The 14,665-nt window shown below is 36.1% G+C and overlaps 1 long non-coding RNA gene across 1 annotated transcript in view; it reads left to right on the top strand.

Moving 5' to 3' along the window:
• LOC120477428 (uncharacterized) overlaps positions 1-4,362 on the top strand; it is a 30,025-nt gene extending 25,663 nt beyond the window's left edge. The window contains exon 3 of the long non-coding RNA XR_016145455.1: positions 3,346-4,362. This is a non-coding gene — a long non-coding RNA (uncharacterized LOC120477428). The remainder of the gene's footprint in view (positions 1-3,345) is intronic.
• The last annotated feature ends 10,303 nt before the right edge of the window (positions 4,363-14,665 follow it).

The following is a 14,665-nucleotide window of genomic DNA, read 5'->3' as shown; positions in this document are numbered from 1 at the left end:
AAAACACTCTGTGCTGCACTTATAGGACTTAGAAAATTAGCACTCTGTGATTGCAGTGTTGAGGACTGGATCACCTTCGGGATATGATGTGGTGAAATTACACGGCCTTTTGTCCGACCAATCATAATTATCCATGTCAATTACATGCAGCTGCATAATCTCTTTACAAAGACATGTGAAAACCTCATATTGCCAGATTACCGCCTGACAGCCTTTCCCCTGTGCTGTGGCGCAAATGTTGTCTGACAGCCCATCAGACTGCTTTTACTGTAGCCTAACCTATGTAATTACTGGGTTTTCTCTCAGAGGAATAAAACGAGTGCAGTGACATTGAAGGCTGCATGCGTATTTTTGTGTGGATATGTAAAAAAATAGTGGATGTGATTTTCTCTCCTGAATGTGAGACATGTCAACAAATCCCCTGGTGTCTGCCTGTCCTGCTCTCTCCCGGGGTGCGTCGTGTGTGTGTGTGTGTGATGGCGTGCAGCTGTCATGATTGGGGTCTCTCTCTGGCACCTGGAGATTCAGTGTGAAACGACGGCAGAAGCCTGGGATTTGCTCTGCCTCTCCGTTCATGGAGCAGAACAGCTGCTTTTAACAGGATTTGAGTCTGATTATTTCCTAAATGTTGATATGTGAAGTTTTCACTGTCAAGACCAAAGCGGTGCATTGTGCATTCAGATTCTTATAGCTAAATTTCTTGTCACTGTATTAGCATGATCTAACTTTTGATGCATTAATTTCAATGTATATTTACCAGTCACTAGACAACACCAGCATTTTAGATAATTTTCAAAGCATTTTCATCCTAGGGCGTCATCTAATTGACGCTTTTGACCATGTGTCTAAATCTGACGGAAATGGCAACCTTTAGCGTCAGTTAGATGACGCGGGTAGGTTTAGGTCTGGGGTAGGGTTAGACCACTAGGAGGCGCGTCTCATATTAACGCATGTGCGTCGGATGTTGACGCATGGTCAAATGCGTCAGTTAGATGGCGTCTTGGGATGAGAACGGGTTGTAATTTTCGCAAAACTTTCATGACCCTTTTTTTTAAGATGCATTTTTGATTATTTTTTCACAAAAATGTTATGGCCTCCAGAATATTTTGTTGTATGAATATCCAAACAAACAATATATCAAAAGAAAGAACAGAGACTTTGCTTTTAAAACAACAACAAAAATATATATAGCTTCATTCATTCTTTTTTTATCAACACTTGCATGTGGGTAAGCTTTATATAAAAGCTATATTTTGAGCAAAAGCTGAGGCAGTTTTGATTCATATTCTGTTTAATGTTGATGATCACGTTATTTTGCATGCATCTGCTTAAGTATGATACTGATTGTTTCTGCTTCTTCTTCACATTTCGATCAGGAGATTCAGTATTCAGATTTTTAGAAGATTTGTTAAAGCGCCCCCTACATTATAACAGTAAAAACAATGACGCTTTTTTATTTTCACCCAAAATCTGAATTTTCCTTATGTATTGTAACTATAAAACTGATTGTTTAATTTTTAATATGAATTGTTCAATTTCATTTAGTTGTCTTTCGATTTAATTACTGATATGCATGAGTTTGGAGTTATAGATTAGTTATTAAGTGTACTGTCCCTTAACTTTGGCGCATTCTCACCTCTCTCAGTTCACTCTAAACTGAGCTGGGATGAGGTTGTTAACCCTAATTTCTTACTAAAACAAACCTTTCTGACCCTAAACTTTTGAACGCTAGTCATGTTTCAAGTTATACAAGTCATGCCAGTGAAATGTTCTTCATATCGATATTTTACAAACCTTGTGTTTTTGATAAAGTCAAACGAACACTCAGAACTTCTATGGCTAAAAATGGGTATTCATGCGTTGTCTGTATATGTTAACTGGTATGCTTTGTTTTGTGCCATGCTTTAGTGAGCTCGTGAGAGGGGGGTAATTATCACCGACTGGGTCTTTTTGAGATCAGAACAAACATACTGAGAGGCTTGATAATTACTCTGATTTATTACCAGTCACTGTTGGACTGAGTCAGTTGCTCAGCAGTCACAACTCTTTTTTTCATCTCTCATTGTCTCATTACATTCTATGTACTTTCTTTCTTTCTTTCTTTTCTTTCGGCATCTTTTTGAGCTTTAAAATCCCCCATGTCTTACGTTCTCTGGGCATAACATAGTATTTTGCTCCCTTTTTGAGCGGCTTTTGTTTGTCTATGAAAAGAGACTGCTTACGAAGAAGTAATTAGGTCTATTATGTCCACAGATCCGGGCATTTGCAATCATTCTCAAGTGGAGTTCCCACCATTATTGTCGAATCTTTGTGGAACACACTACCTTAATTGTAAATCTCATTAGAGACTAAGCATTACACAGCTATGTTTGCTGTAAATGGGTGAACATGATTGTTGTTAGAAACCAACACAGTTTGTAAAGTATTAGGATCATGTAACACTACTGTGTTCAACCGTGTCTAGACAAGACATGGTCTGCCAGCAGTAGCTCACAGGGTTATTAGGCTCAAAGCTTCACAAATGCTCCTGAAATTGTCTTGTCAGGGTAACAAATTACTCTGATGTTTTCTGGCCAAACTATTGAATAGGCTTTATAATATCTTAGGACTTCCTGATTCTTTTAAGTCTTTTAAGTGTATTTAAACATCTTCCTTTTCCATTAAGGCACAGCATCATGAAAAGCACTGCAGTTTGATGAAGGATTAGAACAACTCTCTGTGTTCGTTCACAGACCTCACAAGCCGTGGCTCTTGAGACTCACTGAGAAGCTGAGAAGAGTTCTGTGAAAGGAGTGTCACTATTTGATGATTACATCACATGAAATATGACATGACAGCAAAAAAAAAAAAAAAAACATGTTTCATAGGCTAATTAGGTAAAAACCCTTTAGAATTAGTGTTTTATGCTGGTTAGATTGAATCACCTGATGAGGTTTGAAAATTTGGTAGATAATTTACATTTTATAATAGATTAAGATAGAAAAGAAAAATGTGTAATAAAATTTCACAATATTACTGTTTTAAATTAGCCTTAAGCATACAAGACTAAATACAAAATAAAAATATACAGACCCTAAGTATTTGAACGGTAGCCTATTTTGAGTTGATCAATAACCTTTTTTTTCAATATTTCCAATAATGTTTCACAACATTAAACAGTCAGCCAGACGTATAAAGACTAATAAACAGTCGTCTTTAACAGCCCCAGTGGGGTACTTTCATAACATGTCTGTTATTGACCATTGTGTGGTCGTGGCGCCCAACCACTAGGGCCTCTCAACTTTGCAGATAAAGGACAGTGCAAGTGACCCTGTGTGTCTGTTTGTTCCCCAATTTGTTCTGCAGGATATCTGGCTCCTGCAAGGTGCCTTTGGCCTGAGCCAGCATGGCGGCGGCGGCCTACGCCTGCTTAACTGAAATGAAGATTTATCTGCACATCTGCGAAGCGCTCCACAGACCCAATGTTGTGTATCTTAACTGCCCTCAAATAGACGGTGGGAAGCTATACGAACAGGAGCACACTGGGAATGTAGGTGGGGAGATGACTGGGTGACATAAATACAACTCTCCCTTTCTCTCCCTTACAGGGCAACAACAGACAAAACCATGAGAGTTTTTTGCTTGTTTATTCTGTTAGTTGCCGCCTTCATTAGCCCACAGGGCCAAACCACCTCCATTTCCTGCCGTTTTTGCCCCCTCTCCCTCTGTGTTGACCTCTCACACAGTGATCCCTATGAATGGACAATACTGGCCTTGACAAGGGCCTTCGGGACAGCCATGGCTGCAGCTGGGGCTGCTTGCCCTGCCCCGAGGGCACTCAGGCAGATGAAGGGGATCTCCTGGATTCTGGGGGGCCACACAGATGTGGAAGCTTACTAAAAGCAGGCTCATGTAGGCCCTCTTGTCTGTCACAATGAGGGCTTTTAAATGATTCAAGGTTTAGGTACAACTCATTAGGAATAATTATATTAGTCAAGTTCAGTTTTTGATTAGTCATTGAAATATCAAAATGTTTTAGGTATTTATAGAGGGTGATCATAATAAAGATTGACCGAGAATCATTTTCTAATCGATAACCCAGTGAGCGAGTTGAGCTCTGGGAGAACGGAACCTCCAGGAATTGACCGGCTGACTTATTGAAAGGTCATCCCAGGGAAGATGCACTGTCTTGGGCATGACTTGAATAACGCCCCGCTGCCTGGAACACTGGATTGGTGTTACCGATATTTAGCTTTAACGACAGTAGAAATTCATTCTCAAGTGAGAAATATGTTTTGTGTAAATAAAGAAAATAAATAATAAATTAAATTATGAATTATTATATAATAAACAAATAATAGATTAATTTGTGACTATTTAGACTGCAAGAAAACAAAAAACCTTATGCAAACAATATATTATTATTATCATTGTTGTTATTAATAATACTTTTAGAGCCCTGATTCATTATTATTATTTTTTTTTTCAAATAACAATAAATAAATAAATCATGAATAATCTATTATTATTATTATATTATATATTTTATTATTATATTATTATATATATTTATGATTATATACAATAATTATTTATTTATTTTATTTTTAAACAATAATAAATTAAACAATTATTTAAAATCTGTTTAATTGTAAAGTCTGTTTAGTAGTAGTAAAATTAGTAGTAGTACTAGTAGCAGAATTTTAATACTGTGGTTTGTACTTTTGTACAATTGTAGTACAGTGGTCATTATCAGGTTGTGGTTATCAGATAATTGCATTTAAAAAGTCATCTGAATAGGTATTGGTCATAAATGCAATCTCTTGTTCATAGAGGAAACGATTTCCCATTCTCTCTGTCCTCTAAAGTAATTTGATGGATTACATAAGCAAACATGATAATGGATTTCCTAATTGAGTGATACAGTGCTTTATGTTAGGTATCTGATTGTAATAATTTGTCACTCTTTTTCTGTATGCATATAGTCTTGACTCATGCATAAAGAAACAATCTGTGGTTGAGAAATCCACTCCCCAGTTGCTCTTTGTTGCACTTCGAGTCCATAAGGTCGAGTCCCCGGAAGGGAAATTGCTCCAGTCTTGTGGAATGAGCAAATATAAAAAAAGGGGGTATGCATGTCAAATTGCCCAACACACTACCTCTTCTCTTCGAGATATGTTTTGCTTTCTCTTCCCCTCCCTCATCCCTTTCTTTGAGACAGCACACAGTACAGGACTCGTGATGAAAGGCATGGGTATTATGGGATTACTGCAGGGGCATCATGAAAGGCCAAGGAAGCAGGCCGAGTGATAAGTGATTCTTTTCAGTCAGTGGATTAACCCCTACAGGGTTGAAAAACCTAAACAAAGTCCTCCGTTCCGGCGTCTTTGCGGACAAAAACAGGACTCCATATAAAGGAAGTGAATATCCAAATATCGAATGGTGTTCAAATACACAGGAATTATTCATGTTTTATTTATTTAAGGCCTTGTTTGTTCTCAATCATTGTAGTGTGCATGTGTGCACTATGCGTACAGTATAAATGTTTGTGCTGCCATTGCATGTGAACACGTGTGTGTGTGTGTGTGTGTGTAGTTTCATATGGAATTTCTCTGCCAAACAGTATTTATTTGCATTATCAAATGAAGGGAAAAGCTTTGCTATCAGTCATTCGTTATTTACCAACCAGAGTAAACACAATGGGTGTGAAGTGCATACAATGTGTGTTCCGGATTGCTGATAGGCTAGCTAACTGATTGTATCCTTGTGTGGGGGCCTTTAGTTCATGACTTCCTCTGAGTCTGACTGTTTACCTCCTTCAGAGCTTTAAAAAGTATCACATTTAATTCTTTAGTGATTTACGTGCTTCAGAATATTTTTACCCCGCTGTTTATATAATGTTTGTCCTGATATATGACGTATTGCTTAATGTGGAGAAAAAATACATGTTAGGGTACTTCAAAATACTTTGTACTTATCGAAAACAGTGAATACCATTTGTTTCATAATATCAGGCACCTGTGATTGACCAAACACTGGTTGACAAAATTGAGCAGTGTACCTTCAAGGATATTAGTGTGTGATTTCACATAAAGGTGAATAACTAACTTAAAGGGATAGTTCACTTTGAAATTAATTTTTGATATGTTTTAGCTTACCTCAAGGGCATCCAAGATGTAGGTGTCTTTGTTTCCACTGTTGTTTCAATTTTGATATTTTTAGGTCAAACCGTTCTTGTCTGTCAGTCATATAATGGAAGTCTATGGTCACCACCTCAAAGAGCATGCACAGAGAAGTCCAAATTAAACATGATTTAATGTAAGTACACATTGATGGTCTAAGACACAAAACGGGCGGTTTGTATAAGAAAACGAACAGTATTTATGTAGTTTTTACCTCTTGTAACCACAGCCACATCCAAGTGATCTGAGGGCACTTCGGTTTGCGCAAGTGCCGGAAGGTGCCGGAAGTGATCTTTCGCGCGGTTGCGGAAAAAAATTCAACGTTTTCTGTTGATGTATCGAAATCGTCTTCCATTGCGATTTCCTGGATATCTAAATATGTTTCGATCTTCACAGTGAAAGGTAAAAAGACCGAAATCTCTGCGTAAACAATGAGTGACGTATACACGTGAGAGATCACTTCCGGTGCTTGCACAGACTGAATCGCCCTCGCCCTCAAATCACTTGGACGTGGCTGTGGTTACATGAGGTAAAAACGATATAAATACTGTTCGTTTTCTCATACAAACCGCTCGTTTCGTGTCTTAGGCCATCAATGTGTACTTACATTTACAAGTCATTAAATCATGTTTAATCTGGACTTCTCTCTGCATGCTCTTTAAGGTGGACCCCATATACCTCCATTATATGACTGACAGACAAGAACGGTTTGACCTAAAAATATCAAAATTGAAAATACCGCTTAAATAAAGAGACCGACATTTTGGATGACCTTGAGGTAAGCTAAAAAACATAAAACATACCCTTTAGTGAATGATGTTGAAATCCGCGAACACACGTCATGTACAACTATTTCGCACTAAATACATTACTTTCAACACACTCCTGTTTGAAAAGCCAGTGGAACGTAGATAGGACAGTCCTTTACCTTTCCCTTTTGTGTGATCCGTAATGCCTTTAGGCGAAACTTGAATGCTGCTGATTTCTATCTGTCTTTCTTTTTGTGCAAGTGTCAAAGTTGCAGATGATTGGCTTAGTTCGCATTGGAATATTTCAAGGCTAATTTAGCTTCCTTAATGACAAATATTCTGGCAGTTCATCCCGTAAGATCAATTCAGAATGTTTCCATGACAGTGAAAGATCCTTTCCAGCAGCGTTCACGGTGCATGTGGTGCATGTTTGTTAAATAAGCACGCATACTATGAGGAAAAGGTTATTTAGATTAGATGGATGATTTATTGCCTTCATAACAACAGATGAATATTATTAATGCAATCTTAACGTCCGACTAGGACCACGGACCATGTTTTCGACAGTATATAAGTGGACCTCAAGTAGGTCACACGTCTGTTCTGAAAGACAAAGCTAAATGAAAATAATAAAAGCTGATATTTTTTTTTAATTATTGAAAACATTTACAAAATATATGCATTTACAAATTTGAACAAAATTGACATTTGTCCTTTGCTGATGTTATGTTATTAATTTTGCATATTGTTGGTCCAAAATTAAAATTTTTGGTTTCTAGTACTGATATATAATGGATATGATGTACAATGTACAGTATATGAGCATTATCACACTCGTAGTCGTGCGATATGGCTGTATATCAGCATGGCTGTGATTTGGACGTAGCTTGCTGATATACAGCCATAGTGCATCATTTTTATTTAAATAAACAATATTAGCTATTAAGAAGATTATTAGCATATTAAGAAGTTTGTACAAAAGTCAAAAGTGCAAAAGCAGTGCTAGTTATAGTAGCCTAGGATTTCAGTTCAATAAAAATATATAGTTATGAAACTTTGTCCTTAGCCAAATCCATTGCTCTGGAACAAGTAATAGATGAATAAGACAAAAAAAAATGCTCATTTTGATATACCCAAAATAAATTTGGCCGAGATGAAGCTGCTCTCTGCGTGAACATTAGCGCTGAACGGCCACTGACGGCCCGGAGCTCAATCCCCATCGTCTAAAAAAATTGTCAGATATGAGCTATGTCTATATTTGAGGTCTAAATTACTACATTCACGCCTAAAAAAACTCTTAAAACTACATTCCAAAACTACAAAATGGTGGTTTGCTCGTCCGCCATTACACTCTCTGTGAGAAATGATGCAAGGAAAGTGATACAAATGGTGAAATGGGGAGTATCAGATTCAAGAAATGTTGGATAAAGGTATATTTCTTTGTACTTATTAGTATCTTTATTTGTAGTACAACTGGTTATAGGCTATATACAACACCATTAATATACACTTATCATCTCGGATATATTTGATAAGCCTCCAAACAGAACATGACGTTCAACTGAAGCACACTTACCCAAATCCTCTTAAAAGCTGCAGACCACGACACCTCTAAATGAGTGATCATTAGCATAATGCGCTATGCTGCTGCTTAGTGATTTCTTTTAATCAACCTCAGAGTCTGTGGTAATTAGCTTCCCACTTCTAATGGATTCTGACATTCTTGAAATTTGCAATGTAGGCCGTCATATTATCGTTCTGCCTGAATGCTGATTTGCATACAACCTTTACTTCCAAGACTGGTCACTTTTTTTGACCTGGGCTAATGGGATTTTTCATTCACATTTGCCTGTTCCACAGCCCTCTGTTACTTTCTTGTGCTGGTAATAACAATCCCTGCTTGTTGATTACAATGACTTTTCAACAGGTCAGGCATGTGGTTGGCAAATGTGTGTTGCAAATTATGGTTCTATATGAATCACAGCGTTTTTAATATAAAAAAAAAATATGGGGCTGAATGGTCTCTTCTTCACACATGGCTATCATATGGTTCTCCACTTACTGTGTATAGTTCACAGGTTTTATGGACCACTTTTATGATTATTTTCTTTGTGATAAGGATATTTGGTTTTTGTATTTTATGGAGGAAAGAAAGTTTCATAAAGGTTTAGAACAGAATGAGGGTGACAGATTATTAATTTTGGGGTGAACTGTCCCTTTAAGAGTCTTTAGCGTAATATGGTCCTGAAGCTTAGCCGTCTTATGCTCATTTGTCAGAGAACTAATTTTGCTGAGCCGTCTATGTGCTCTGAGCAATCCTGAGGATATTGTCATGCGTTGTAGTCTTCAGCTCTTCTGCCTGTGCGCTGAAGCTTTGTTTCTCCACAGGACATACAGTAATTGGAGTTCTAGAAGATAATAACAAAAGATAAATCCAGCTGAGTCAAAACACGGCAGGAGAGACCAGAGACATGGGGGATGGAAATAGGAAAAAAAAAAGGTGAAAAATGTTGTTAAAATTCATTGGATGAGAGAATGATGAATGCTTTTCGCAGCAATCGCTGTCTCAAGGACAGCCAGAGGTTAGGACGTATGTCTGGCTCAGTGCCTGAAGTTTACATTGACATAAGGGAAGGAATAGTAGTGAAACGAGCATTGAGGCAGTCACATTTACTTGCTGGTGGTGTTACAGGATCATTAACTTCAAAAATCTACAATTGGCAATTGGCCACCTGCGCTTTAAATAACAACTAAGGGAGATTTACTCAATTTTCTCAATATTTACTTTATGTCTAGTTTCAAACCCATATGACTTGCACTCTTCTCTAGAAGAACTCAAAAGAAGATGTTTTTAATCTTTATTTAGCTTTATCCATACAGTCTGCTGTGACTATTGACGTGTCAAGCTCCAAAAAAAAAAAAAAATAAAAAAAAATTAAAAGGACAATCATATTTTGATATTATATTTTGATATTATAGCTCTGATGAATGGAATGAAATTTTAAGTGGTCATGACATGGATTTTTTTTTTTAATTATTTAATATGTTCTTTGAGGTTCACTTAAAATGTTGATAATGTTTTTGCATATACAGGTATGCGGAAAACCCTTAATTTACAAAGCATTATGAAATCATTTACTTAGGGTGTGTGATGCTGCTGTCAGATTCAATACACACTGAAGAAAAACAATAAGTAGCCTATATTTACTTAATTCCATATGTGAAATTTACTTTAAAAATTAAGTACACTCTACTTAACTAAATTAAGTGAAAGTAACAAAGAAAATAAGTAATTGTAACTTGGCTAATAAAAGTTTGAGTAATATCCATTTAGTTGAAGTTTCTTTTGCAATACATTTCACTCAAATAATATAACACTGAATTAAACAGCTAAGAAATCAATATAATATCTACATATCAGAAATTACATATCAAGTGAACAGTGTTTTTGTGTTTGTGTGTCATTTAAAATGAATCCATATGGCAAGTTACTAATCCTAACAACAAAAGCAGTGATTAAATAAACAGTGTAAAATCAACCTCATTAATTATTCAAGGCCCAGTGCATGATGGGAACACCGGTATCAGAAAAGTTGAGTAATTTTACTTAATTTTATAACGTTGATATGCATTTACGCTTTAATTTCTACACGCTTGAATTTAGTACTAATATAGAATTTACTTTGTGTTTTAAATTCTTACCATAACTAACTTTCTCATGTAAATTACATTGTTTTTTCTGTATTTTTTTCTTCACCACAAAATCATTTGTATCAGTGCTTCATCTTTTTTTTTTACAAAATTTTCTCCATCACACTTTGCCTTCTTTACGAAACAATCTGCTGTCAAATGCGCCGAACAAACATATCCTCAGACGAACAATCTATTTAAACTGAACGTCAAAGCAAACGTTCCTTTACACTTCCATTTGTCCTGTTGTCGACAGACTCAAGTGTGCTTCTAGTATCCAGTGTAGACAGTGACAGTGATTATAATGGGTTCTATTTGCTTTTGACACCACACTCACATCCAGTGTAGCAAATGTCAGCCATTAAGCGACTGATTTCTGAAGCGATGTCTTGCTCTGGAAGCAGTCATTTATTTGGCCATGTGACGTCACAGATTAATATCAAAATGTGATGTTTTTGGAACTTTATATACGAGTGAACAGTGACTTAAATTTCCATCAAAAGTAGTTTTGTAACTTGAAAAGATTTGCAGTGTGCAAATGGATTATTTTTATAATGTAAATGGGATTATATGGAGTAAATAATGCTATAAAGAGCTTTTCCTTCACACCATTCGCTGCTATCTTTGCTCTCAGGCCAGTATATTTGTGCATGTGAGTGCAGCTCTGACCTTTGCTGTTGGCGCATTGTCTTACAGCAACTGGAAGGTTGTAAGTGTTTATCAATGAGAGGGCTTGTTTAATCGTATCCCTTCCCAAATTATGATGAATGAGGTCTGTGAGAAAAACAGCAACGCTTGGCATTTGCATTGGGCTTCCAATAAAAAAGTTGAATGGCCAGTTTGCAAATAACTTGCAGTTTAATTATGAACTGATTTGAACAGTACTGGGAAAAGGTCAAATCTGCACACCAGACAAATACAACTGCCTCCGTCTCACTGTTTTTAACCAAGCCTTCACAAACTGCAAAAAAATATAATAAAATAAATTGTATACATATATTTGTTAAACTTGTTTTTCTAATTTTTATAAAGGAAACCTCATTAGATTGTATTGCATAACTGATCACATTAATAATCATTTTAAATAAAGACATATTTCCTGAAAGCAAGTCAATTTTTGCTTTTCAAATATTTATATATTAATGTTTAGACGTTTGTTCTGGAAAATAAGGCAATTATTTTTATTTATTTTTTCGTTTTTGCAGTGCATGCACAGCCACCTGCCTAAGCCACCCACACACACACCAACACACAGCTACATGCTTGCATAAACACACTTCCCCCAAGGATATATATGTGTCTTTGTGTCAGCAGTGCCCCTCCCTGCAGCTGTGCACCTGGAGAAGCTTCCATTCCTACACTCCAGTGAACCCAGACACCTGTTCACACCTCCACACACTCCTCACACCTCAACAGCCGTCTCTTTCTACAGCGCTGCTGAGAGTACATTATGCTCCCTTATGCATATGAGCGCAAATACTCAGTGACAGCAGCAGTCAAACTCAAACAACAGGTTATGAAAGCTCTGGCGCTGTCATGTGCAAAGGACTGAAAGCTTCACTTAAAGGAATAGTGCACTTTTGAAAAAACTTTTGCTGATAATTTACTCAGATGTCCATGTCTTTCTTTCTTCAGTCGAAAAGAAATTAAGGTTTTTGATGAAAACATTCCAGCATTTTTCTCCATGTAATGGACCAAACGGTTCAAGATCCAAAAGACAGTTTCAGTGCAAACTGCAAACTGTTCAAAGGGCTTTTAACGATTCCAGATGATGAATAAGGGTCTTATCAAGAGAAACGATCGCTCATTTAATAAATAAATAAAGTTTAAGTTTTATAAGCTCAAATGCTCGCCTTGCTCTGTTCTGTGACGCACGTTTGTGACTCTTCTGTTCGAACTCGTTCATCAAAATGAACGAATGTTTTACGAGTCATTTGGTTCATTCAACGAATTTGATCTCTCAAAAGATTTGAACAGGAGAGTCACAAACGTGCGTCACATTTGAGCTTATAAAACTGAAACTTTGTTGTTGTTTTTTTATGAGCGATCATTTCGCTTGATAAGGCACTTATTCATCGTCTGGAATCATTTAAAGTCCTTTGAACAGTTTGCACTCAAAGTGTCTTTTGGACCTTGAACTGTTTGGTTCCCACTGAAGTGCATTATATAGAGAAAAATGCTGGAATGTTTTCATCAAAAACCTTCATTTCTTTTCGACTGAAGAAAGAAAGACATGGACATCTTGGATGACATGGGGGTGAGTAAATTATCCTCAAAAGTTTATTTAAAAGTGAACTACTCCTTTAAAGGAACAAAAAAGTCTTACATTTGCAGTTAGTCGATTTAATATCAGATTACACACATTGTAAGTGACCACATGGTGAAGATATTACACTGCACAACAGTCCTATTCTTATTAGCAGTACAAATATTCAAAAATCTTTAAAACAAGATTTAACCGAGAAAATGCATTGCGCAATATGTCAGAACATATACATGAGTGTTTATTTAGTTTTATTTAATTGAGCTTGTTTTGAACAATAAAAAGGTCTAAATTTGCTATAAAAAACTGAAAAACACTCATATTTTAAATATTCTATTTATTTGTCTCATATTTTATTTCACTTTCTTATTATATAGAATAGATATTTGACATTTTACCTGAATTATATACCACGGTACAAATATCTAAATATTCTATGGCTGTAATCTGTCTGGCTGACGCACAGAAAAAGACAGATTTTCTCTTATTTGTGTGTGAGATTTGAACACAACTGTTAAATTCATTGCACATACCAACGTGATCTCATGAGAATACGTATGTATGTGTACGTAAAGTGTCGTTCTATCATACGTATATATAATTACGTTTTATATGCGCAGAAACGTATAATACTGACGTATTTACAGTACTAAAACGTAAAATATTTACGTATTGATAGCACAAAAACGTAATTTATTTACGTATGAACAAATCCACCGACGTACACATTGTACGTATCACAATTTATGCATATTAATATCGTAGCATTATGTTTTGACTCTATTGCATCCCACTGTCTTATTAATGAAGTTTTCAGTCGCATTATTGATATAATACTCATAAATATTAACATTTTGCTCGTTTCGCCTGCATGGTGTATAAAACCTTAAAAAATACATTCTTTAACGTTACTCGTTCAACCATTTTGTAATAGTTTATTTACCTTGAGACACATAAAGCGTTTTCTCCTATAAAACACAACAAAAATTCACAAAAGACATCAATTTTAATAGTTTGATGTAATCCAAATCTTTAGAATCCATAGTTGTTTGCAAGAAACAACTCCTAATTCAGCGATTTCAGCCTCTTATCCAGTCGTGACTCGTGATCTCCATTCTCAGCAGCGACCGTAACGTTACAAGTCAAACCCCGCGCTGGTGATGAATTCAAATTCAAATATTGCGCCCATACGTCATCTTTTACGGCAGCGATATCAAACGTTCATTGGCTCTTCCCTGCTTCGTCACAGTTTGCGACATGAAGGACTGTAGACGGTTGGTTAGTTTAGTTCATTTGAATTTTGAAATGGAGAAGCGCGAACCAACCGAAGCCGGATTAACATTTTCATTAGTAATTTAATTTCTGCTCTGTACTTCATACAAAACTATTACAATACTGCCAGAGAGAAGACTGCGACTGCAACGCTTCATCATGTGAACGGCTTTTGGTATCGGTTTTGACATTTTCGCAATAAATAAATTATTGTGATTATACTTGTCTGTTAGTTATGTTTTTCTTCATAATTGTAGTTTTTTACGTAGTTTTAAGGAATTGTTATGGTAGGTTTAGGGGTAGGAGTAAGTGGCTCAAAATATATTTTAATGCTATATTGTTAATAAAACTGCCCTTTCCCAACACCTGTCTGTTACGTTTTATCCTTTTTTATATTAAGTATAAAATGGGTATGTTTAGGTTTGGGATTAGGGTTACGGGATCTTACATTTATCTATAAAATAGTAAAAAGGGAAATTATCCAGATATCTTTATGATATAGAATATACGTAAATATTTTACGTTTTGTA

Source organism: Pimephales promelas, chromosome 10 (assembly GCF_988280905.1).
Source record: "Pimephales promelas chromosome 10, fPimPro1.hap1.1, whole genome shotgun sequence".
NCBI classification, from domain to species: Eukaryota; Metazoa; Chordata; class Actinopteri; order Cypriniformes; family Leuciscidae; genus Pimephales; species Pimephales promelas.
Note: the sequence above shows the minus strand (reverse complement) of the source record. Positions and strands in the feature narration are given on the sequence as shown.